A 27,999-nucleotide genomic window follows, 5' to 3' on the forward strand; every position below is an offset into this window, starting at 1 on the left:
TTAATCATACTTTAGGCCATTCCCATTAGTGGTGGGTGCTTCATGTTCTGCTAGTTATCCATCTATGTTCATTGGAAATTGTAGAGTGCCATCAGCTACCCAATGCTGAAACATCATGATCAGTTTGAGGTTTTCTTTCTTCTTCTTCTCTGGTTATATCTATGTATTAAATCCTTTAAACCACTGGGAAGCCTGGCATTTCATTAGCCTGGGCTAATTAACAGAATTTACTAATTCCTTTATGGTAATCCTCTTACCTGTCCAGAGCTATTTCTGTTAGGGTCATCATGATCTCAGTGCCTAAATCTCTACCCAGATCTAGCTATCCTCAAGTGTACGTCAGCCAGGGTCTCACATTCACTTGAGCCTCCACCAGTCAAGGACATTGGTGGTTATACTGGAAACAGTGGAACACCTAGAAAGCTGAGAACCTGCACTCACAAGGTAATGTTCTCCATTTTGCTGGCTTCTTTATTTATTTCTACAACAATTTCAACCAATTCACACAGTGCTATATAGTTTCATAAGAGGGGAAATTGTTTCACCCTACCGTTTAAATCAATATTTCCCCCTGAGCAATGTGTGTTTTGCAGTTTTTTATTATGTCTGCCTCAGTGAAGTGATGGATGCAAAGCTCATTCACATAAAAGAATTTAGCTGACACCTCACACACACTTACCTGAAACCCCTGATCACTAATGCATTTATTCAAAATCCAATTCGTGAAACTAATTTTTCATAAACTGCCTTATTTAATTGATCCATTTAGAATGCTAAGATTACCAAAATGTTAACTGACAGTGCAGTTCTATGGAGACCAACTCAGAAGTAAGTTTCCAATTGAATTCATCAAGTTATTTCCAGGTAAATGTGTACTGGACTGTAAGCCAAGATGCTAAATGTACTAAAAGAGTAAAAAGGTAAAATCTATGCTAGCTTTTGTTTTTGAAATTATTATTTATATCATAACAAGTTACTGCTCTTCTTTTGAAAATCTGCATTGTTCCCAGTTTTTTACATACATTTTTACATTTTTTTTTACATAAGGCTTGGATTAAGTCTGCTGGCCTCTATGCTGTCATTCTAAGTTCTTAAATGTTGTTTTTCTTTGCTCCTTTCCTTTTATTTATTACACCAGTGACGTATCAGTGTTACATCAGTGTTATGGTGACAGGAGGTTTCTCTGTGTGTCCAGTTGGTCCAGATAAACAGGGCTCAGAGCAAATGGTACCTTGCTGTCAACCCCTTAGTATGGAGCTAGTATGTTTTAAGCAAGTGCATTGGATCCAAGGCATTGCTTTGTGAATGAAGTTGCAACCTGCTTCAGTGTGCTCCAGATAGCCCTCCCACTAGCTATAACTCTAAAAGCTACCATAGGGGACCTGGATCCCTACAAAACAGTATGCAATGGGGCAGAGGGACTGCCAGCTGGTATATACATTTGTGATCACCACCTTGCTCTTTATTATGCAAGTGAAGCATGAAAGCACAATTTTCTGAAAGTAGAAAAGTAAGCTTTCTTCCTTGCATTGGTTTTCTCTCTTTCTCTTTTACTGCAAGGAATGCTTGAGTGCCCATTTTAAGTCCTTAACGAACTCATCTACTGGATTGAAAATTGCACCGCCCAAAAATGATAGTGTGGTTGCCAACTAAATGATACTCACTTAGTCTGACCAGTAAAATATTCTGTCAACCATTTGAAAAAAAAACACACTAATGGCCCAGTTTTATGCATCTGCTCAGATGTAGGCATCTTTGATCTCTATAGGATACACTTCCAGAGTTGAATAAGGTTTAAACAAACTTGGAGAAAATAAATGTAAATAAATGTAGGAAATGATGCTTGTGCTTCCACAGGAACAAAAAATCCATTTAAATCTGTATCTTCTGATCATCATGAACAATGTTCAAAAACTGTTCACAGATAGTATTTTACCCATATACATTTAAAGTACATTAATCCTAATCCAAAGAGCACCTGTTAGCAAGAGTGCAGAGTGCAAATGCCCAGATATAGCAAAATTTTGGCCAGATGTTTTCTCTTAAATCATTAAAATCACGGGCCAGAAATATGATCTTTCCCAAAGATCATATACAACTATCACACAAAGACCTTATTATATTTTTAAGGCTGGCAGCAAGACTAGAAATCATTTTGGTATGGAAAGATCTTAAAAGATCCTCATTAGATCACTGGTGTACACATATCTAGAATATTGCACTTATATTAAAAAAAACCTAACACCACAGAAGTAAAATTTATTTAAAATTTAAACTTATTAGATAATTTTTATGGTACCTGGTTTCTATATTTTGACTTTGCCATCAATAATTCTGATAATTGTCCTTCAAGGTCCCACACAAATTTGTGGAGTGGTGTATCCTGATATAAAAAGACAGGCCATGCTGTGACTTATACATTTGTTATTGTCCATTTTAATTTCTTATGTTAAGACTACCTGTACTGTATATGTAATTTATTTTTTCTTGTCTTTTATTCAAGGATATAATTTCTGTTGTATGGTCAGTATATGTGTGTGTGTACACACACACATTTATATACAACAGCTTGTTGTCTAGATAGTGTGTGGGGGGATTTATCTCACATGATGGGGTGAGGAGCCTCACCTCCCCATTTGGACCATGAGCCACCAATGGGTTGTACCTAACTTTGTTCATGAGTCGTCATATTGTGCCCAGCAAAATCACATAACTCCACCAAAATTTAATCCCAAGAAGGGATGTAAATCTTCATAGGCATGATTTCTGCTGATGAAAAATCCTATAGGATTCTTCCTACTTCATGAGAGCATGAAAATTTCTGCACAGTTCTCAATTACTAACATCACTTTAGTTGACATTTGTGCAGAAAACACATTTTCTGTGCAGAATCTGTGATTTTCATTTCAAGTTTTCTGCACTGTCTTTTTCACAGAAAGCAATGTGTATTTCTGTGCAGATGAATACTTATCAAAATGCAAATGATACCTTAAAAGGGTCTGTATCTGGAGTCCCATACCCTTCAACCTTCCCAATTTGGCAGAGACAGTCCCAATTAATGTTCTGTCATCTTCTTTGTCTTTTTCTTTTTCAGCTGCTTTTGAAATGCCTCAGGTTTTCTGTCCTCTTCCCACTTTTCCCCTTTGTCCTGAGTTTACTTCAGTTGGTGCAAACTGAGTTCAAAGTGCAAAAGCAGTTTGCATTCTGTTAACTCTGCCAAGAGGAGAAAAGAGGAGGAGGCAGAATCTTGCTCTTCCCGGTAGATTGGGCAAAAGCAAACTGCTGCAACCACTGCTATCTTGTACAGTGGGCTCTTGATATTCACTGGGGTTTGGTTCTAGAACACCCTGTGTATACCAAAATCCATGGGTGCTTAGGCCACATTATATACAGTGGCATAGTAAAATGGTGTCCCTTATGTAAAATGACAAAATCAAGGTTTGCTTTTTAGATTTTAAGTATTTTTTTTTAATCATTTCAAGCTGTGGATGGTTGAATCCATGGATAAAAAATCCATGGATACTGAGGTCCAAGTGTATGTTCTTCCTAATCAGTTACATTTGTTTTCTTGACCACACTCTGATATTGTTTGACTACATGTATCCTGGTTTTCATCTATGAAATATTGGAGTGTATGGCGTTCCACTTGCATAAGAGAGTTTTTCCCTCAATTACACTGAGATTCTTTGATACGCCTTAAATTCATGTTTAAAGCTGATGTCCTCTTTCAGATACATGTGGGATCAGGCATTGGGAGTTGCAATGGAAGCAGGGCCTGGAATCATTCAGGGAGGCCATCTTATTGAAGTGCCTTTCTGTTGGATCCCACTTGATCCTCAATCTGCGGAAACATCATGCCTTTCCAAACCATTCCACTTTAAAAATAATTATTTGGTGTTCTATGTGTGTTTGTTCATATATGTGTCTCACACCCCACTGCTATAAAATCATTTTGTAAATTGGAAGGTTGAGTATGCCTTTAGTTGAACTTTATTTATAAAAAGCTGATTTGCTCTGGCCTAGTTTATATCTGTTGTGCCAGTGTCACTACACTACCTTGTATGTTACAAAATGAAAAGCATTAGCTATTAAAGGCAGCATATGTGTCCCCCCCCCCCCCCAGTAACTAAGATGATGTCTAGTTAGGTCAAAGAGAGATTGACCCAAAATTTTAAGTATATTGTGTTTACTTCTTGGCTTTATCTTGGCTTCTCTCCTGTTATAAAGCCTTCAGTCCCAAATGTAAAGGTTTGATATTTGTGTCCATATTGACAAATTCTACTTAATATGTGAGATTTGGGGGATATCAAATTTTCTTTGAAAATCCAATAAAAATGTAAACATGTCACAGACATTTATATGTGAATACTGTTACCAAAATGTAGTTGACTGGCATGTGTCCAGAAAGGTGGGAAACAGATCTTTTGCTGATCAATCAAACATTCATCAGGGATTGCAAGCAGTCAAATATGAACATTTCTGCAACACAAACAGGCTGGTATCCTTTGGATTTATCCTAACTAGAGTAAATCCATTCAAACAATTGTTAAATTGGGAATCAACAAGTAGGTGGTTCAGTGGGTCAACTCTTCTCAGGACTCACAAAAAGATTTAGGGTGCAAAATAGTAAATGCCATCCATTTCACATTGTGTAGGCTGCTTTCTTCCACTGTTTTCTCTGGTCAAACAGATTTTGCAGGTTCTTGAAGCATCACAAAAACCTGCAGACTGAGCATGCACATATAAACAACGATGCCCTCCATAATGCTACTTTTAGCTCTTTGGCTCTTTCTCTTGGAGAAAGGCTTCCTTGACAATTGTTTGAATGACTTGGGATCCAATACTATGCAGGAACATTAGGGAATCTTCCGAAAATGGTACACTACTATTGTTTCGGCAGTTTAACATATACATAATTTTTTTTGCCTGCCAGCAACCATATGCTGTTTAAAATATATTTTAACATATACATGAAAACACTGGAAGAAATTGTCCATAGTTTTAGGGTTCAGTGTCACCAATATGTTGATGGCATTCAACTCTGTCTATCCATCTAACTCTCAGGAAGCTGTTGTGGTGCTAAACTATTTGGTGTTGCCAATAATGGACTAGATGAGAGTAAACGAATTGAAGCTTAGTCCACACAATACTGCACTGCACTGTTATACTGCTATTATTCCACTTTTGCCAAGGTGGCTGCCTCCTGGGGAATCCTGGGATTTTCAGTTTAGAGAAGGGAAATTAGCATTCTCAGCTAGAGAGCTTTTAGATCTCATGAAACTACCAACTCCAGAATGCCACAGGAGAGAGTCATAGCAATAAAACAGGGATAATAGTGCTTATAACAGTGTAACAATATTATTCTAATTGGTTTAAGCTTCAGTTTGGTTACTCTCATTTAGTCCTTTATTGGCAACAGAAACTAGTTTAGGATCAAAAACAAGTTCCTGGGAATTAGATAGAAGAGGCTCTTGGTCGGTTGGAAATCTGATATGGAAATAGGGATTCAGCCTGTGCTGGATGGATTACACTCCCTCTGAAATCTTGGGTTTGTAACTTGGTTTGTAAATCTTGGGAGCATCCTGGATTCGATACTGAGTCTGGAGGTCTGGCTTTCAGTGGTGATCTGGAGTGTATTTGAACAATTAAAACAAATGTGCCCATTCCTGAAGATGTCAGATCTGGTTATGGTGACATGTGCCTTGATTTTATCCTATTTGGACTACTGTGGTACATTCTACATGGGGCTGCCCTTGAAACTGATCAGAAACTTCAGCTGGTCCAAAATGCTGCAGCTATACTTCTGATCAAAGCTGATTATATAAAGTGTATAATTCTTTTGTTGAAGTAGCTTCATGGGCTGCCAATCCATTTCTGTGTACATTTCAAAGTGCTGGTTATGAACTATATTATCTAAAAGATGGTATCTCCCCATATGAGCCGGTCTAAATCTTTCAATCTTCAGAGGAGGACTTTCTCTCAGTCCCATCACCATCCCAGATTTGTTTTGAGAGGACACAGGAACGAACCTTAATAGTGGCTACTGCTAGGTTATGGAACTCATTCTCAAAGGCGACACAACACATTACCGCACTACAATCTTATAGCGCTGCTATTCCACTTTTACTGCCCTGGCTGCCTCCTGTTGCATTCTGAGGTTTGTAGTTCAGTGAGGCCTAAGAGCTCCCTGGCAGAGAATTCTAAATTCCTCTCCCTAAATTGCAATTCCCAGAATGCAACAGGAGGCAGCCAGGCCAGTTAAAGTGGAATAGCAGTGCTATGAGTGTAGTGCAGTGATCTACTCAGTTGGCATTGTTTCTTCTTACTTTTTGCCAGTACGCAAAGGACTTCTTATTTAATTAGAACTTCAGTTTTTAATTGTTGGGCTAGAAGGGTGTTCAATGGGTGTGCAGTATTTTGTGCTAAGTGTTAACATGAGTTGAATGTATTCTTAATTGTTTTAAATGGATAGGGTGCTTAATGATTTTTAAAAATTTTGTATTATATATTGTCTTAGCTATTTTATTTGCACTTATATCATAAGCCACTTTAGGTCCCATACTGGGAAGAAGTATGGTTTCTCCTTACTGGACATCAAATAAATAAATAAATAAATAAATAAGGTGGTGAAGCTCCCATGGCTGCAATCTGTAATTTTACAATTACAGAGCTACTTCACTAACTTGATACACAACAGTGCTAGTGAACTGCAACAGGGCACAATGGGACACTGTATGAGATGTCTCATTGTGCAATAGTGCCTCCCATTGTGCATGGGATACCTTGTGTATCGGAACATGGTGTGCAAAGGCCATGCTGCTGGCTCGACCTGTGCAGTGCTTCCAGTGGTGTAGCTACATCTCCCCTCCATAGACTGTCAACATTGTGCAATGGCGTATTCAACATTATGCGCCAGTGTAACTTCCCAACAGGATGCCAGACACATTGTTTCAAAACCAACCTATCATCCCTTTGTATATCTCTTGGAGGAACAGAAGAACCAGCAGGATCTGCTGGACTTGGTCACCTTCTCCACTGCCATTTTCTTCTCCTTGTGTGTCATGACTTTTTATATGGTAAGATTGAGGGCAGGGAATTATTAAAGTATCAGTCTGTAAACCACTCTGAGAGACTTTGAGGCTGATGAATGGGGTATAAATACTCTGAATAAATAAATAAATAAATACTCATTCTGTCTTCCTTCGGTATGCAGTAGGCCTCTGATTAAGAAACCAATGTATCATATATGTAGCAATCAACATATAGGATCTCACTGTTCTCTTCATTTTTAGTGTTCCCCTTGAAATATTGTCTAACAATATAGTCAGTGGAGTAACTCTCGATTCAGTCCAGTCTTGACAATCGTGGTCCAATATCATATTACTAGGTGGCATTATCACCAAATACAGTGGACCCTTGTTATATGCTGGGGTTTGGTTCCAAGATCCCCTGTGTATAACAGAATCTGTGTATGCTCAAGTCCCATTAATATAATGACAGAGCAAAATGGTGTCCCTTATAAAAAATGGAAAATCAAGGTTTGATATTTGAAATTTATACTTTTTTTGAACATTTTCAAACCGTGTATGCTTGAATCCTTGTATAAAACAATCCGGGTATAAGAAGGGCCAACTGTACTGGCAAATGTTCCTCTTCCATTTCTACAGTAAGCCCTCTATATCCACAGATTCTTATCCACAGATTCAACCAGCCATGGTTCAAAAATATTCAGAAAAAGAATTTCCAAAAGCAAACCTTAATGTTTTTTGTTTTGTTTTATATAAGGGAGCCTCTTTTACTATGTCACTGTATATAATGGAATTTGAGCATCCACAGATTTTGAAACCAAACACCAGCATATCTCAAGGGCCCACTGTAAAATATAAAGAGAGCCCAGAGACAATTAGAAACACTTTAGATATTTTGATTCATAGGCATATGATTAAGATTTTACAGAAAGATTTTCCCTTGAGTCCACAACTTTTACTATTGAACAAACATCCAGCCTGGAAAAAAGATTTTGAAAAGAAAAACTGCAGAGTGATTTTTTATATGGTGACAGCGGTGATGAGTCAATATGCGCAAAAATGGAAAACAGAATTTGCTTATGTCTGAAGATTGGATGTTGAAATTAACTGATATGATAGGGGTGGAACAAAATTTCAAAACCAATTTTTAAATCTGAAAAACAAATCTTAAAAAATGTGGAGAAGAATGGACTTAAGTTAGAAACTACTGGAAAAAGATATGTTCAAATCTGCAAAACATCAGTTGAAAAAATACAGCATGTAGTTGAAAGAAGGATTTAGAGGAATATGAGAATAGAGAAAGAAGATACATAAATGGTAGAAAATAACAATAATTGATCATTATAGTGCAGATCTAATAAATTATTTAGAAATTCAACTGGGTAAGATGAGAAGTTAAAAATAGATTCAATAAATCAGATGCAATTTGGTACTATAAACTTTCAAAACAATGTCATAATTTGATATGTACTTTCCATCTTGATGAATTTGTTTTATAAGTAATCATTTTAGTGTTTTAATGTTTTAGTTGTAAATATATGTGTAGTTTAATATAAAGATGCATTTTAGAGATTTTGATAACCAATTAGATGTTCTCCCATGAATTAACACCCAGTATATACTCAAGGGTATTCATATAAAGATATTTCAAAAATTTTAAAAATATCTTTTCCAAATTTTCTTTCCCATTTTTCTTTTCCCCTCTAATTTTCTTGTGTGTTTTCCCCCATAATTCTCCAATGTATTTGGTTGCTGTCCTATAATGTTATGGCAGTGTATTCCCTAATGCAGTGTGGGGTGAATATGAAATATGCTCATCCTTAATCAAAAGAAGAGACGCAAGAACAAGATCACAAGGAAATACAAAATTAAAACATCAAGGAAAAATGGACCAAAGTATTAAAGGATAATTTAAAAGACATAAAGAATTACCAAAGTTCTAGCAAGGAATAGGCAGAGACAGACAGAGATAATCATCTGACCATTATTATGATTTTAAAATAAGATCCTGCTTCTACATGATTTTAAAATCAGTTTAGTACTTTTAAAACTTAATATTTTCTATTATTAACATGTTTATAACTTAGATCCCCAGTTAGTCATATTTAGAGCAGACCCATTAAAATCAATGGCATTTTATTTAATCATGACTAACATAGGACCCTTTTATTACAAAGGATATGTTCGAAATAAAACTATTAGTGATTCCAGATGAGCCTTTTATTATGCCATCATTCTTATGCATTCAATTTTATTGGGGACTTCACATGTCTACAGCTCATAATCCTCCCTTGTTTTACTTTGCTGCTCATAATGTAATGCTAGCATGAGGAAACCTCCATCTGGTGTGCTAAATTTGGATCCAGCCAAAGGTATCTCACTTTTTGATAATAATTGATTTATTTATTTTCTGAACTTCAGTGTTATCCAATAGTACATTGTGTGTGTACATGTGCCTTCAAGTCTTCTATTGACTTGTGGTGACCCCATGATTTTTTCATAGAGTTTTCTTAAGCAAAGAATACCTAGCAGTGTTTTTACCAGTGTGTTTTTACCTGGTATTTGTTGGCAGTCTCCCATTCAGTACTAACCAGGGCATGCAAGAAAAACATCACTGCATTTCAAGATAGCCTTCATATTTGTGGGTTTAAATGAGGAAAAAAGCTTGGAATTAACTAAACTAATATACATGAACAGAAAAGAAGACTGTAAATATTTTTCTATACTGAAACACTTAGTGGTGAAATGAAAGCATGCATATATTATTTATTAATTGGCACCATAGTATAATAAATCACCATTTGCACGGAGCCTGCTATATTTCCATTTATTATTGTTGTTAACTACCCTCAAGTTGACCCAACTTGTGGCAACCCTGGGGCAAAGGAGATGGCTGGCAAAGAGTGGCCTCTGGCCTCTGTAGCTGCATTCAGGCAAGGACCATGGCAACCACTCCCAAAGTGAGCTCCCACCTATAGTCCCAAACTATGTCAGCAAGGAGTTAATTCAAATCAACTGCTCTTTAATCCCATCCTTTGGACCAGAGTGCGGTCTTGGTTCCAGCTGCTTTGGGGGGGTGTATCATGCAAACGCCATGTTTCCAAAACAGCCGGAAGCCACTTTATTTGGCCAGTGTATTTTGGGCTCCTATGGACCCCAAAGGACCTCCTATCCTTCTCTGCCATGCTTAGGTGCTGTAGATTCAGGCCCATGGCTTCCTTGATTGAGCCTATCCATCTGGTGTATGGTCTTCCTCTATTTATACTACCTTCTATCATTCCTAGCATTATTGTCTTTTCTTGTGAGTCGTGCTTTCTCATGATGTGGCCTCAGTTTAATCATCTTAGCTTCCAGGGACAGCTCAGACTTTATCTTTTCTAGGATCCATTTGTTTGCCTTTTTGGCTTTCCACAGTATACTCACCATTCTTCTTCAGCACCACATCTCAAATGAGTTGATTTTCTTTTATCCTCTTTCTTCAGTGCCCTGCTCTCATATCTGTACATGGTGATGGGGAATACAATGAACTGGACAAGTCTACCTTTAGTGCTCAGTTGTATATCTTTACAATTTAGGTTTTGTCTAGTTCTTTCACACCTACCCTTCCCATTCCTAGTCTTCCTCTTCTTTCTTAGCTGCAGTCTCTGTTCTGATCAGGGTTTGATCCAAGGTACAGAAAATCTTTCCCTATTTCACTTTTCTTATTGTCTAGGCTGAACTTATGTAGATCCTCCATGGTCATTATTCTTTTATGTTCAACAGTAAGCCTGTCTTTGCACTTTCTTAGTAATGATTCCACTAGGAATATGGTGTCGTCTGCATATCTTAGACTGTTGATGTTTCTTCCTCCTATCTTCAGTCCTCCTTCTTCTAAGTCTTACTTTCCTCTTTATATGATATTTTCTGTGTCCATGTTGAACAAGTAGAGAGATAAAATGCAGCCTTGTATGACCCCTTGCTAATTGGGAACAATTGTCTTTCTCCATATTCTGTTCTAACAGTAGCCTCTTGTCCTAAGTATAGATATCTTATCAGGACTATCAGATGTAGTGGCACTTTCATGTCTTTCAGAGCAAGCTGTAGTTTTTTGTGATCTATGCAGTCAAACCCTTTGGTATAGTCTATAAAGCACATGCTCATTTTCTTCTGAAATTCCTTGGTGTGCTTCATGAACTATTGTATGTTTGTAATAATGTCCTTAGTGCCTCTTCCTTTTCTGAACCCCACTTACACCTCTAGGATTTCTCTCTCCATGTACTATTAGAGTCTATGTTGCAGAGTTTTGAGCATAATCTTGCTTGCATGGGAAATTAATGGTATGGTCCTATAGTTGCTGCAGTCTTCTGTGTCTCCTTCTTTGTGGATTAGGATCTATATGGATCATTTCCAGTCTGTTGGCCATCGTTTTGTTTCCATATTTTTGGCATATTTTAGTTAGCACAAGATTTGATTCTGTCTGTGTGGATCATTACAATTATTACTGCACTGAAATCTTCCTTAAATTGCTTTGTGGAGAAGAAGACTTATTTGGAGAAAAGTATAGTACTTATTTACTTAAGTATCTATTATTTATATTTTCACCCCACATTTTCCCAATGAACTCAATATGACATGCATGATATGCCTCCTTCCCACAACAACGCTCTAAGATAGATCAAACAGAGAAATAGTGAGTGGCACAAGGTCACACCATGAGTTACTTGCCTTTGTTGAAGACTTGAACCAATCCAACACTCTTTACTAATGTCCAAGATAACATATTTCAGAATCAAATGCATCTTAGTGAACATTTATCATAATTACATAAAACCAAAAATGTACTTGTAGGTGTGAATTTTAGTGATTTGGGCTTTGAGACAAAAACTTTTTGTAAAGTGAAAGAAAACATTGTCTGAAATGAAACTTTTAATACATCTCCAGTTTTAGTTTTTGGCCTTTGCTTCACATGTATTTCAAGTACTTCTATAATATGTTTTATATAATTTATAACTGTAAAGAAGTTTATAGTTCCTGTAATATGGATCCTTCATTATATTTAGAAATGGGCTAAGGGAAGATCAGTTACTGAGATTATTGAATTCCAAAGCCTTTTAATGGAACTCATTATTCCTGAGACTTATTCTTGAGAAAGTGGCTTGACTCTTATGGTCTAGATGCGAAATACTAAAAAAAATCAACACTCTAAAATCACAAAGGTTTTAGTAAAGAATCAACTGATTTGACATGTCATGTAAATTTAAAATTGTAATGTAAATTTGGTTATTTGGTGTTGTGGTTCATTCAACTGATTAATAACTTAGGGGTTATCTGCACAGGTGAAAAACCCCATCCTCAGCCTGAAGGTGCTGCTGCCTGTTCACATGCCACATGGTGACTTCTGGCAGAATACTGTGGGATTTCCTCATAAACTCAACTTTGTCCCTGGTTTGCAAAGTCAGGGAAAACCCCAGTGTTTCCCTGAAACCCCTGGGTGAACATGGAGTTTTGTAGCATGCAAATAGCCAGACTGGGGCCAAATCAGGCCATGCCAGCTGTTTAATGCCAGGTGCATGGCCATTTGCCTTCCCCACCATGAGCAGCACAGAGAAAGAGAAAGACCTGTCCCTGGACCTACCATTGCTGCTTCTGTACATGCAGGAGCTCTGTGGACTAGCCACCTGGAGATCAGCCACTTCTCCTAAAACAATGAGAAGAAACTGAAGAGGGACCTCCCAATCATATGGCTGAGGCCTCAACAATTCAATTATTTTCTATCTCTGACTGAACCTTCCTGTGTGGGTTAAAGAACTGGCAGGTAAACATCACTGTAAGCGCACAAAACCTAGGCAAGATTATATGTGGAGATGCAATTAGCCTGAATCCAAGTGGTGTATGACTTTGTGGTTGCTAACAAGTACTGCGTGCTGTATCCAGAAAAAGACTGGTAGTGATTCTAAACCAGAAAAGGCTTGTTTAGATGGCATAGTTTAGATGCATGGTATGCAGGGACAACTTGTCAAAACATTCCGAGATGAAAACCGCAGGATCCAAGATAATAATATATATGAAAATCTTTACCTCTATAATAATCTGGGGGGAGGAGATATAACCACATGATTCAGTTGCAGTTGCACAAGTCCTTGCAGAATATTTCAGTTCAATCTCTAGTTGGAAGAATCCTAAAAGATTCCCACTTGAAACATGGAAGAAACACTGTCTACTTCTTGCCCTTTTTTATCTGGATAAAGTGACTTGATAAAATTAATGGCTCCTTAATTTACAATATCCGGACCTTATGTAATGGATCATTTTTGGACAACTGAAGGGAAATTAGAGTGCTGTCAGATGTGCACACAATGATGAGTGATGCTTGACCCTCCAGATACTGTTGGAGTGTAATCCCCATCATACCTCACCACTGGCTATGCTAGCTAGGGTTTGTGGGAACTGCAATCCAGCAACATCTATAGGATCAGAAGTGCTCTCTACCCCCATCCTAAGAATTTTTTTAACAAATGTTTGCTTAAATTCTTGAAAGGTTTTGTCTCAAGGAAATATATTTTATATCAGGAGAGAAGAACTTCTTGATATTGCTAGACCTCTCATTCTGGACCATTGGCTATGCTGGCTGGGGTTGATGACAGTTAGTGTCTAACAACATTTTCATAGTTTCCCACTCCTGTATAATACTATTTTTCTTAACATTTCTCTGCTGTTGTCTATGCTGTTTTTCAAAACTAATTTTTTAAAATCTCATTATAATACCACTGATAGGCAACAATTATAATAATAACCTCTGAAGCAGTTATAACAATCTAATGCAAGGATAAAGTTAGTGGGAAAGATATATATATAAAGTCTTATTTATGTAAAATAAAGTGCTGTGTTTTATTCTAATAACATTTGAAAGGGATTTTCTTTAAAACAGGGAGCTACATTTAGTAAAATTTATCAGATCTCCTATATTTGCTGAAAATGTAATTTCATAATGTCAGTAGTATTCCTATCATGTCAGAAATCAACCTTAATGGAATAAAGAGCAGATAAAACAATAAAACAATAATTAGTTTATTCTTATGTACTTACCTAATGCTTATTTGTTTTCTCCACCTCCCTTTCCTTTGGCCTGTTTATGAGGACGAGATTATACTGTATTTTGCTTCAAACTTCATTTAACCACAATTAATGTTCTTTTCAAACCCTACCATTATTGCTAATCTTAACAACTAAACTATGTTTAGTTGAAACAAGCCGGGTTAATCACACATAGTTGGGAGTGGGCTACTTTCTGCTAACCATAATTAAGGGTAATCATAATTTATCTAGGCTGAGATGTCTGAATACTTCGTCCTAACTGAACTGGAGGAGGAGAATGAAGATGGAATGTGAGAACCCAGAAGAAATCTACTATTATTTTTGTAATGATAAACTATGGTTTACCATTCAGTCCAAATGAAGCCAATGGGATGGCCCCAGTGGTACAAGAGCCCTTCCATGTACAGTGTGGCATTTGAGTCCACCAGAGACTTCAACAAATGGAAGACAGGGAGGCATTTTTGTCCATTTCCCTCCTTGGAAGCCCTTTTCTAAAAAGTCACCCATTCAGAGCAGGCTTTGTAGGGGGCTGCAGGTAAAAGGGGAAATCAGCACCAGGAGTTCTATTTCCATGAATGGAATTCTTCTTAAATGACCTTTCAGTCCAGTTCAATATGTATGTAGGGGTGGTTCTGACATTTTAATGACTATGGAGAAGCAGGACATGCTACCACAAACCTAACCCACATTCGTGTTCTCTTCTTTGATGAAAGCTATATGATAGCACTGCATTTCCATATCAACATCAATACACTCTATCCAAAGTGTTCAGGAAGGGAATTGATCACCAAAACATTACTATAACTACAGAAGTATGTTCACTGGTTTACAAGTTTCCTGCACTCAGCAAACCCTTTCTACAAATATTTCTATTGACGTTATCAGAACAGCCTGCAGCAGAATGTCTACATTTTGGAGAAGAGTCAAGGGGTTCGTTCTGAGGAAGCCTTCAGTTCATGCAAGATTTATCTAAGCCAACTTGCCATTGCCTTGTTTGAATTGAGATTTACCATATATGGATGTCCGTTGTGAGTGAACGTACAAGACCAGTAATGATGGATTTGACATCTTTCAGGAAAGAGTTTCTAGCATTTCTACTCTCAGCAAAGAACTTGATACCTTTTCACAGAATCCCATTGTTTCTGAAAACTGGGCATAATTCTACGTGATGGTTATGGTCTATAAAGTTTTATGTGGCTCAGATCCACCTTTATTTAAAGAATAAATAACCTGCCATATACCCTGCCTTGGTTTTGTAATCTTCAGAAGAGATTCTTCTCTGTCCCCACCAGCCTCACAGAGATCACCAGAGACAGCTTTCTCAAAAGCTGAACCCAGACTCTGGGAGAACTCAGTTCCTAGAGAGGCTAGAATGCCCCCCTCCATGGCAACCTTCCAGTGGCAAATGAAGACTTTTCTTTTTCAGTAAGCCTTTCAGAACAGATTGTCTATGGCATATGTATGACATTGGAGTGAAACAGACTGCTCCTTTGTGCTGCTGTCCGGACTGTTTCAGAGCATGAAGTTTTGACACCACATACTCTGAAGCCACCCAGAAGGCAGCTTCCAGCACACATGGGCCGGATTCCGGGTGCTCTGACGGTGCAGCATTTATATGTCGCACACCACCAGAGTGCCATAAAGCTGGCTTCTGTCTGCGGCAGGGTGAGAAAAGCCGGCTTTTTGTCAGTGCAAAAAGGAGTAGATCTTTTCTATTTGGCCCACCTCTGTGGCATGGCATGCAGTTGCTGTGGCACTGCAGCAGCCCCAATCTGCCATTTTTGAGTGGCCTGTTTCACCCCATTGTTGTTTTTTAATAGAAATGGATTTTAAATTGCTTTAAATTCCATTGACAGCTTTTCAACTCGTGTATATGTTCTAGACTTTTATTTGTATCCAAATTTTGTAAGCCACCTTGAGTCCAAGGGCTAGTGGAGTGGTGGAAAGTAAACAATAAATAAATCACTGCCACCTAGTTTGGGAAACATTAAATTAGGTTCGTGGAATTCTAGTTGTACATCATGTACAACAATATTGGGAAGACACAAAAGGGGTGTGGTCATGAACCCTAATCTGCTGAGGTTTTAAGACCAGGTGAACTAGCCCCTTATTTCTACCACTGATGTGCCCTGCAGCCATAATCATATTCTCTGCCCATTGAAAAGGTTGTATACAGTACCAGAACATACCTGTAGAGCTCCTCCATGGGAGTGGCAATTAGTAGCTCATACCATTATATTATTATTATTATTATTATTATTATTATTATTATTATTATTTCTATCCCACTTTTCCAAAAAGATCAAAGTGGCTAACAAGAAAACATCCATAAAATACAATAAGCATACAATAAATGAGAATAATACAATAAGTATACAATAAATGAGCATAAAATTCATAGTATCCCAAACCCTCCCAAACTTCCCACCCACAATAAAATTAAATTAAATTATTAACAGTTGTTAAAACAATTAGTAAAAGCAGGGCAGAGGCAGTGGGCAGTTGCTAAATAATTAGTTAAATTGACAGGGGGTTGTTGGAATGTTAAACTGGAATCTTTTTGCCAGAAGAGATACATTTCGATTGCCTTTTTAAAGCTTTCAAGACTGGTGATATATCATTTCTCCTCCGGCAGGCCATTCCATAACTTGGGAGCAGTCAAGGAAAAAGTTCTCCATGTAACCGCAGCCAGACTAGTTTTGGCTGGCTGCAGTAAGTTCTTATTAGATGATCTCAGTGTGTGGGGCAAATTATATGGGAGAAGGCGATCCCTTAAGTAAGCTGGACCCAGGCCCTGAAGGGCTTTAAAGGTTATAACCAACACCTTGTACTGTGCCCGGAAATTAATAGTCAGCCAGTGAAGAGACTTTAGTATAGGTGTAATATGTCACCTGTAGATTTTCCAGTGACCACTCTGGCTGCCATATTTTGAATTAGTTGAAATTTCCAGACTTGGTGCAAGGGTAGCTCTATGTAGAGGGCACTGCAAAAGTCAAGACATGAGGTTACCAGAGTGTGTACTATAGTTTTCAGGTCTTCAGGTTCCAGGAAGGGATGCAGTTGGCGTATCAACTGAAGCTGATAACAGGCACTCCTGGCTTTTGCATTTATCTGAGCTGACATCTGGAGTAATGGATCTAGGAGCACCCCCAAACTGTGAACACAGTCCTTCAGGGGAAGTGTGACCTCATCCAGGACCAGTTGACAAACCTCCATACCTGGATTAGGACCTTCAACAATGAACACCTCTGCTTTACCTGGATTCAGTTTCAATCTGTTTTTCCTCATCCAGCCCATTACTCCCTCAATATTTATTCAGAGGGGAGATGCCTTCCTTAGTTGACACTGAGCTCCAGGGCATGGAGAGATATAATTGGGTGTCATCAGCATACTGATTACATCCCACCCCATGCCTCTGGATGATCTCTCCCAGCGGTTTCATGTAGATGTTGAACTGCATTGGGGACAGGATGGCGCCCTGAGAAACACCAGATTTAAGCTCCCTTTTAGAGGAGCAGCTGTCCTCAAGCATCACCATCTGGAATCTGCTTGAGAGATAGCACCAGAACCACTGCAATGGAGTGCCCTTGATCCCCAATTCCCTCAGGCATTCCAGAAGGATACCATGGTCGATGGTATCGAAAGCAGCTGAGAGGTCCAAAAGCACCTATCAATACTTAAGTGAAGATCATCTACTATGGTGACCATAGCAGTTTCTATTCTGTATACCATCCTGAAGCCAGTTTGAAATTGGTATAGATAATCTGTTTCATCCAAGACCTCTTGGAGTTGAAGAGCAACTATCCTCTCGATCACCTTGTTTAAAAATGGAAGATGGGAGACCGATCTGTAATTGTTCATGTCCAAGAGATCTAGGGAGGACTTTTTCAGAAGTGGTCATACCACCGTTTCTTTTAAGCAAGATGAAAAATAGCCTCCCTAAGAGATGCATTTATGATATATCTCAGGTAAGTCCTAAGTGCATCTCCTCCTCGGACGACCAGCCATGAAGGGCAAGAGTTGAGAGGGCAAGTTGTCTTCTTCACACTTCCAAGAAGCTTGTCCATGTCCTCGGTACTAGCAGATTCAAATTGATCCAGTGTCATCTTATTCACAGAGTCACTGGACACTTCACCAATAGCCTCTGCAATAATACCAGCATCCAAGTCCGTTCTTATCTGAGAGATTTTATCTGTGAAATGGTCATTTAAAGCATCACAGTGAGCTGGGGTAGGCTCTAACAATGGGTTCTGGGGGGTGGGCCCCTGAGTCTGGTCCCTTACCATCCTTCAGCATATGGATGGGTCCATCTTTTACATACATACCCACCCACCCACTCTCTATAGTTAACTATGGTAATATGGTGCTTTGTATTACCAATTTACTGAGCATTGTGGTTTGGTCTTTGTGATAGGGCTGCTAATCAACATTGTTGGCCAATCTGACATCATTTTAATTGACCCATGAAACTTTGGCCTGCTACTATTTAAAATGTTTCCACCATTCCAAATGAGGAACTGCATTAACTTCGCTAAAGAGGATAGATTCTGTAAATCCACTAACCCTCTTGTCAGCTGCAGTGAATCAAAGTGAAGCTGACAGTATTCTACGTCAGTCAACCCAGGTTTATTTCTTTGCTTCCAGCCACATGACCCCTTCTTTAATCTAGTAGGAATCCTTGTGATGTATATCTGGCAACATTTTCAGAGACAGCGATTTACAGAATACAGCGTGCATCAGCAACAGATGATGGCAACCTACTGCAGAGTAACAAGAAGCTTGCAACTTGGTGATGGGGACTGTAAGTGCATTATCAGGGGCAAGAGTCAGCCCTCAAATATACAAACTGGGTACTGTCACCTTTTCCAGACCCCATTCTGTCAAACTGTCCCTACATCATAGGACCAAGCCCAACAGAAGATTATTCACACAATTAGAAATGATAAGAATTTGTTAAAAAAAAGATAAATAGCAGCCATAGGAGAACCTATAACTGGAACACAGTCCATGTTGGGGAGGGACGTTTAGTCTTTTGCTCCTGTTGAGGATTGCAACCACATGTACATGAATTCTCATGGCTGAACTAAGGTATTTTTTTTCTGAGAGAGTACAGCAAATCTCCGCACTCTATGTTTAGATAAATAGCACCTAAACTAAGCCAAATAGTTTGGGTTTATTAAGGCAGAAAGCCTTGCAAAAATGCCTCTCTTTTTCCCTACCAGGAAACATGAAGCAATAACAAGCCAGATAACTAGGAACTTGCTAGCCTTTCATGTCACCTAAAATTTCTTGCCTATGGTAGCTGCTTCCCTCTTTCTAATGGTAGGACTGATCCTCTTGGTGATAAGTTTTCTGGGTGTGCCGGGTAAACCACATGAAATGGTGGATCTATATGTGTTTTTAAATTATTAGGTAGAATCCTATCAATAACACTACCATGGTAAATGAATACTTCATATTTTAAAAAAACTATATTCCTATAAAATCAATGAGCAAATAACTAAGTAAGGTCCCACTGGAAACTTGTCAGTGCAAACAGCAGCTTTGGGGAGGGTGAGATTCATCTGAAAGGTCCTGACACTGGTCAAGCTCCCTTGCAGCTGCTACATTTGTGTGTGTGTGTATTTTGAAGTACAAGTTTATCATATTTACATAAGCCATCTAATTAATTCAGATCTAGTTTTGCCCTTCCCAATTATTTCTAAAATAAGATTCCTGGGGAAAAAAATAATAACAGGCTTCAGAAAGCATGCTTGATGCAGAAAAGGAGACTGGGTGGTTTCTATTTCTTTAAAAGGATGAAAACATTTTGTTTCATTGTTTTATAATCACCCTTTGGTGTTCCTCAAACCCAGTTGCTGACTTTATCCCAGCTCCCTGAGCAACATGTTCCCTAGAAATTGGTCTTGTAGCAGCAGTGGCTTTAAAAAGGAATGAAAAAGAAAATCAAGAATAAAATCAAAGCAAGTGATAATAATGGTTCCGTTATTTTATTCAATTTTGCCTCCAGTGCTCTGGTATGCAGAGTACATGTGCTGCATAACTATGAAGGTACTTGCTCTATCCCCAGTGTTATTATGGAACTGGATGGAATAAATTTGTGCAGTCCTGATATACAATAAATATATTCCTGTGAACACTCTGCTGTTCTGCTATTCTGACATTGGGCACCTTTCAGAGACATAGCCATGTTAGTCTGGAATATCAGTATGCAAAGGGATTTTGTAGCACCTTTGAAACTAACTGTGTGACCCTGGATAACCCATTATCTCAAGCACTGGGACACTCACAGTTGGTGCCTCTGGAATTATGAAAAATATCCTTAGTGCATATGCCACCAGTACTCCCAGCTATCTGAAGGACACTACCGTCCTCCTGCAGAAATTATAGTCCACCCACAACTTTCTGAGGAACACCATCTTAGCCACTATGGTTGTGAACACCAACGTCCCACATAAGGATGGACTACAAGCTGTCAGGAACATCATTCCAGATGGGACCACAGCAGACCTTCCCACCAAAGTCTGCTGCTTTGTTCTCACACTTTATCTTTGGCAATAACATATACCTTCAGATCATCAGAACTCCCATGGGCACATGCATAGCACCACAATATGCCAACATCTTCATGGCTGACCTAGAACACTCCTTAACTCCTGCACTCAGAAACCCTTCCTCTACTTGAGGTGCTTCACACAGTTAGTCTGGAGCAGACTAAGAATCCTGACACTGGACACAATGCTGCTACAAGACCCCTTTGCATAATGGGCACTATGGCTTTGAACTCACCCATTGCTGGTTAGCTCCTACCACAGTCAAAGGTGTGAGAGAGTGCTGTGTATGTGTACCTGCAAAATGATAATACTTAAGCAATCTCTGATAAAGCACAACTGCTTGACCAATGATTTTTATGCTAGTGGAGTGCCCCCATAGGAAGCCGTCCTTCAATTGCTCATGTCACTGTCTGGGGCAGACTGTGTGAAGCACCTAAGAATACTGACACTAATGCATACCTAAAACCGTATGCCATGCCAAATCAGTGGTGACATTCTTTTGCTAAGATAGTACCATTTCTGTTCCAAATGCAGAAATTAACCAGACGTGTAGCTGAATTTTACTTTCATCACTAACTATAATGAGAGACAGTGTGATGTAGTGGTTTGGGTGTTAGACAACAACTCTGGAGATAGTAGTTTGATTCCTCACTTAAACATAAAAACCCACCATAGATAACCAAGGGGCATGAATCCCAAGTCTGCGAGAATGGAGGGAGGACTGTAATTTCATTACTTAGTACTTGATGTGCTGTTTCAACATGCAGTTACCATCAAGCTTCCTTGTTCCCTTGGCTTTTTAAAACTTCAGAAAATAAATATGTTGGATTTCAGTTCTGTAATGGTGAAGTACAATTCCTACAGGTCATCAAAGAATGTAGGAATACCAAATCATTCCCTCTATATCCAAAGTTCAAAGGTGAGTAGATTTTTTTATGTAAGCCAGAACTGAATTATGCACAAACAAGAAGGAGATATGTACTGGTTTAGAAGAACTCAAAAGGTCTGCAGAAGTACAACATAATCCAGGGAGGAGGGAATCCCAATATGGAATGGGCCCAAAACAACCTAATGAGAACTGTGTGTATTTGGTGTTTAGAGAGCAGAATGCTGGCCGAGGCCTGAATCACATTCTTTTTCCCAACCAGAATAGACCAAATGAATCAAAGGAAATGACATAATTTGTGATTTACCAAGTCATCATAGATGAAGTGGGTCTATTTTAGTTGTCAGCAGCAGAAGAATTAGGCTTTAATATTGGACAAGGTTGTAGTGGGAAAACAGGTGCCAAGGAGAAATTAAATGGAGTAATATGGAAGACCAAATGGCTTGCTGACTGACTGGAAAACTAAACAGAGCTGTTTGCATTGCAACCTTTTGTTTTAGGTCTCACTTCTCATGATGAAATATATTTTGCAGTACTGGAAAATTCAGTTATTCTTTGTATATGTGTGCATGTTTACACAGGAGAGAGAGAGAAAAAAACCCAAACACACACCAGACTTTTATACAGTAAATATTCTGCAAATAGTTAGAGAACTCTGTTATTCTTCAACAATTGTCAGAACAAGTCTGCCATTAAACAAGCAACACTAAGAGACCAGTTCACTAAAATAAATTTAATTCCTGTATTTTCAATCAACACATTCTATGAAGTAGGATAGTCAAGAATGGCACAAGAAAATGAAACCGTGTGTGATACTATACAGTCTTATTTCTGTTTAGCAAAAACACAAATGCACCACAATTAAGTACCATATATACTCGTCTATAAGTCAGTCACATGTATAGGTGAAAGGCAGGTTTTGGGGACAAACATAAGGATTTTGATATGGCCCATGGATAAATCAAGGGTAAAACCTAGGGGTAAGCAACAAAGGATTGAAAAGATTAAGCAAAGGGAAAAAATGCCAAAGAGCTTACAAAATCCAGTAGGCACAACTGTTTGTGCTCATACTATAAGATGAAAGGATGAGAGAACAGAGGAGAGCCATTGCTTCCAGGACAGATTATACTCTTGCTTTTCACCAGGGCATGGCTCCTTTTTAAATAAGAGTTGAATCACAATACATACATGCAGGCAGGAATTATCACATGTAATTCGCCACTGATTCCACCGAGCAAGCAGCCCGGTTACATCCCAGAACCCAGGCACACTTCGTAGGCTACTTTTCAAAGTTAGAAAGCTCCTAGCTTTGAAAAATGGCCTCTGAAAAGTGCCTGGGACCCAGGATGCATCCGGGCTGCACTTGCCCAGTGAGAATCGGTGACAAATTACGTGTGATAATTCCCAGCTGCGTTTTGCAACCCAGCTGCATCCCATTGGGGTGCAGTCAGGTTTTTGTCCATGCGATAAGCTTCCTAGTCTCTGGAGCAGAAGAAAAGTAGCTTGCTCCTTTCTCAATATGAAGTTCAAAAACATCCTGCAGGCCAGCATTACAACTGGCACCAAACTATAACATGAACACAACTTTGTAGAACTGCCTTACTTCTATATTTTCAAAGGGAGAACACCTTGCTTCTCTCTCCCACTGGCCTTTAGAGCAAGCCAATTAAATGACCTAATTAACCCTGCTGAACTGGCCTAATTAAGCATTCTTAATGGCACTTCTACAGCATCTTACAAACTGCAGATTGGAACTTTCTTGCCATGTCCACGTTGAACTCAAAAACCTTCTCCCCATGTGGCATTTTACTTGGTCATAATAAAAGTCTTCAATCCAACGTTACTTTGTGGGCTTGCAATTTGTTGGCTGACATTTTATGCACTTTCATAAAATGTAGCGCTGTACAAACAGGAGAGGAGCATCTTTCTCGCTATTATCCCCTCTGGCATGACCCAACTGTTACTTGCATACTCAATACAACTGGAGACAAGGCAGGAAAAAATGCTTGACATGTGATCTGAAAGTCTCAAAAATGGCAGAGGTTGTCCAAATATCTACTGTCTCCAACTCAGAGACATCCATGTTTTAGTGGTGTAAACTTGTTCTCTGATATACAGTGATTTAGGCTTGAGTCAATGGACTCAGATTTGACTAGGACTCAAATTGCTTCAGTGATTCAACTTGGACTCAACTCAGCAATGAATGATATGCTGACTCAAGACTGCTGTATTTTTAGTAACTGCTGATCTAACTTCTTCAGATCAAAGTTCTTCCAGAACCAGCAAAAATGTTAGGCTATGGGCTTCAAGCAAGGGTTGGTCTACTCAGCAACCTGTCCCTGCTGCACATTGGAGGAGATTTCTAAAGCTTTTGAAAAGCTTTGGAAGAATCCTTCCACCTCAAGCTCACTGCCTAACACATTTGCTGTTCCCCTCTGAAGGTCTTGCCCCCTAACTTTGTGCATATCTTCTGGATAGTTTCTGTTCTTGAAATTCCCCCCCACACCCCTCCACTACCTCCTTTTTTCTGTTAAAGTTGGTTCCCAGACTTGAGACTCAATTTGAGACTTGACTTGAAAATATCTTGCAAAGACCTGAAATTCGACTTGAAGGTACATACTTGAGAGTGTTTAATACAGGAATACACCACTACTGTTATATAGAAGTACAGTTTATTGAATAGCCCGAGGGCCATTTCAAAATACTAGTAACGTAGTATTAAAGCAGTGCCACACACGTATATATAAAATGTAAATATAGTGCACTAGGTGCAATAAACCCCAATACAATATAGATACATACGAATAACCTGAGCATGCACCAGAACCAGAACATGCACCACTTGTATACAGCTTATACATATCTAAAAAGTATACAATATATGCTAAAAGATATACTAATAAACAGGTAAAAATAAAATGGTTACACAATTAAACAGTAATATGTAAGATAGTTACCATAGAAAGTAGAACAGAATTAAAATTGAAATTTAAATGGGAGGCAGAAATAACATAAAACATCCGTCATCGTATGTCAAATCTGTTCATCACCCTTACAATTAACACCAATCATCCCCACATATCTAGATCTCAACAGTGATGCTTTATGAAGGAACCAAGCTGTGGCAATAGAGATTTTTGAATCTTGTCCACTCATAAAGCATGATATTCTGATGTGGGTATCCCAGAATATTGTTCGTTTAATATAGGGATGAAGGTATTGATCCCTTTCCACTTGGTACAGATTACATCTAAACAAAATGTGTGCTAGATCCTCAATTTCATGATCCCCAGAAATACAAGTTCGTTCATTATAAGGGATACCCTGGAATCTTCAATGGAGATTATCGCACTGCGTTCTGAGAACGTTCCTATCATCACGTGATGAGAACGTTCCTGGAACAGATATTACTGCATTAGTAAACTAGAACGTGATCAGAACGTGATCAGAACTGCATTTTACCGCACAGCGATTCCTGAAACCGTTCCGAGAACATATTCCACCAAAGCCGCCTCCGTCTCCTGATTGGCTGAAAGAATGACAGGCAGGGAGGCAGGAAAGCAAGCAGGCGAGTGACTGCAGTGAGGGAAGGGGGGTGTGTGAGAGAGAGAGGGGGGAAAGGAGGAGGGAGGGAAGGGAGGGAAGAAGGAGGGATCGGGAGGAAGGCTGGGAGAAAGAGAAATGAGGAGAGATGAGCCTTGCAAGTTACATCCCAAACCTCCTTTGCAAGGCTGGGAAGAAGGAGGAGCTCCATGCAGGTCTCTTCAAGCCGAAGAAAAGCAAGTTGCCAGGGAGGGGACTGGGCCAAGGGCAGAGCCCCGGCAGCCATAGCAGCTCTTTAAACCGGTTAGAAAAGAAGAGTCCTCTGCTGTCATCCCAATTCCCCATTTTGGCTGCTTGTCAGCCTTTTGCCTCCTGTGTGTGTGCGCATGTAATGTGTGCCTTCATAGAATCATAGAATCATAGAGTTGGAAGAGACCACAAGGGCCATCCAGTCCAACCCCATTCTGCCATGCAGGAAATCACAATCAAAGCATCCCCAACAGATGGCCATCCAGCCTCTGCTTAAAGACCTCCAAGGAAGGAGACTCCACTACACTCTGAGGAAAGAGTGTGTTCCACTGTCGAACAGCCCTTACTCTCAGGAAGTTCCTCCTAATATTGAAGTGGGATCTCTTTTCCTGGAGCTTGCATCCATTGCTCCGGGTCCTAGTCTCTGGAGCAGCAGAAAACAAGCTTGCTCCCTCATCAATGTGACATCCCTTCAAATATTTAAACAGGGCTATCATATCACCTCTTAATCTTCTCTTTTCCAGGCTAAACATCCCCAGCTCCCTAAGTCGTTCCTTGTAGGGCATGGTTTCCAGACCTTTCACCATTTTAGTCGCCCTCCTTTGGACACACTCCTTTTTGAATTGTGGTGCCCAGAACTGGACACAATATTCCAGGTGGGGCCTGTGAGCTTCCCTCCCCGCTTTAATTCTTGTCTGGCTCTTTGCTATGGAATTCTGGGAGTTGTTTGCTTGCTTTTGTGTGTTGCTCCAAACAGAGGAGCTTTTGTGGGTTCCTTCCTGGAGGGAAGGAGGAGAAGGTCCTGGGCATCTCTGCCATCCTTGCCTCCTGCAGGCTGCCAGCACAGGAGCCCCGCTGGACATGACACTAGAGGCCCCCGCAGAAGCAGCCAGACCCTCTCCCTCTTGCTCTCTGCCCTGGCCCCCTGTTTCCCTCTCTCTTTCTCTCTCTTTCCCTTCTTTCCTCTTCTCTCACTTGTCCCAACTTTCCTCCCTTCTCTCCCTCCTTCTTTCCCCCCTCACACACACACACACACACCCCTTCCCTCACTGCAGTCGCTCGCCTGCCTGCCTCCCTCCCTGCCTGTCATTCTTTCAGCCAATCAGGAGACGGAGGAATGAGAGAACGGATTTGAGAACAGATAAGAATATCGCACACACCTCTGTTGAAACGTTCTCATCACGTTTCAGCTCTCTGGGAACACATTCATATCTGTACCCTCCTGGAACACATTTGGAACACATTTAAGCGTTCTGAGAACCCGATTGGAACACATACGTGCGGTATACTCAAATGCGTTCCGTTCTCATCACGTGATGAGAACGGTCTCAGAACGCAGTGCGATAATCTCCCATGTCTTACCATGGTATCAAGTTGGTCGAATCTTGCTCGGGTGAATGCCTCTCTGAGATGTTTAGGGATCTGTATTTTTAGATAAGATGGCATTTGAAAGGACCGTTTGTATACTGTTATATAGGAATTTACCCATAACAGCTTTCCACAACCATCTGGCCTCCATCAGCCCTTCATCATTAGCCTCAGTCAGCCTAATTCAGCAGATTCCCCTATCAGTGCTGAAGTTCAAAACATGTTGTGTGGGTCATTACAGTTTGTTAGAATGAGTGTCTGTCCCTTTGTCACACTCAGCAAAACAGGAAGGCCAGCTACCTCAGAAGAAGTATTAGGATGGAAAGAAGTGCATGATATTGTTTGGTTATTAGGCAAGCTAGAAAAGGTAAGAGAACTTTCTGGAGCCCAGGTCAGCAGAACAAACAACCAAATAGGGAAAAGAAGGGGGGGGGGGTGAATCTTCAAATGAAATGGCAGAGCCAAAGTAATGCGTTTTGAAACCAAAGCAGCCAAGACCCTTTCAGAATGTCATATGATTTAGGCAGATGTGTTCTCCTTACTCTCTCCATTGTCCTATACAGAAGGAAAGTGTTTGGAATCTTTCAGTGGTGTGCACTGTGGCTTTCTGCCGTATATTCTCCACTAGTGATTATAAAATGGAGTTATTTCTATTGGAAAAATGGTGAAGGGTCTGGAAACCATGCTCTATGAAGAACAACTTAGGGAGCTGGGTATGTTCAGCCTGGAGAAGAGACAGTTAAGAGGTGATACGATAGCCCTGTTTCAATATTTGAAGTGGTGTCACATTGAGGATGGAGCAAGCTTGTTTTCTGCTGCTCCAGAGAGTAGAACATGGAACAATGGATGCAAGCTAGAGGAAAAGCGATTCCACCTCAACATTAGGAGGAACTTCCTGACAGTAAGAGCTGTTCAACAGTGGAAGATGCTCTGTTGGCGAGTGGTGGAGTCTCCTTATTTGGAGGTCTTTAAGGAGAGACTGGATGGCCATCTGTCGTGGATGCTTTGAGTGAGAGTTCCTGCATGACACGGGGGTTGGTCTGGATGGCCCTTGAGATCTTTCCCAACTATATGATTCCATGATTCTATGATTCTATGTTGTTAGTTGGCCACACATGTCCTAGTTTTCATGTGAAATGTTGGAGGATGTCATTCAAGCCCAGGACAGATGTTATGGGAAAATGTAGGCCTCCATATGCTGTTATACTACAACTATTACTATTATTACTGCTGCTACTACTACTACTACTGCTGCTACTACTACTACTACTACTACTACTACTATGCAACCATTCCC

The 27,999-nt window shown here is 39.6% G+C and overlaps 1 protein-coding gene across 1 annotated transcript in view; it reads left to right on the plus strand.

Annotated features, from left to right (window-relative positions):
- Positions 1-344: 344 nt before the first annotated feature.
- Positions 345-27,999, plus strand: part of PDC (phosducin) — a 40,262-nt gene continuing 12,607 nt past the window's right edge. Inside the window, exon 1 of the mRNA XM_089515814.1 lies at positions 345-444. The gene's annotated coding sequence lies outside the window, so the exon portion shown is untranslated. The remainder of the gene's footprint in view (positions 445-27,999) is intronic.

The sequence above is a fragment of the Sceloporus occidentalis genome, unplaced genomic scaffold (assembly GCF_023333645.1).
Source record: "Sceloporus occidentalis isolate IW3139 unplaced genomic scaffold, rSceOcc1.0.p SCAF_3, whole genome shotgun sequence".
Lineage (NCBI taxonomy): Eukaryota > Metazoa > Chordata > Lepidosauria > Squamata > Phrynosomatidae > Sceloporus > Sceloporus occidentalis.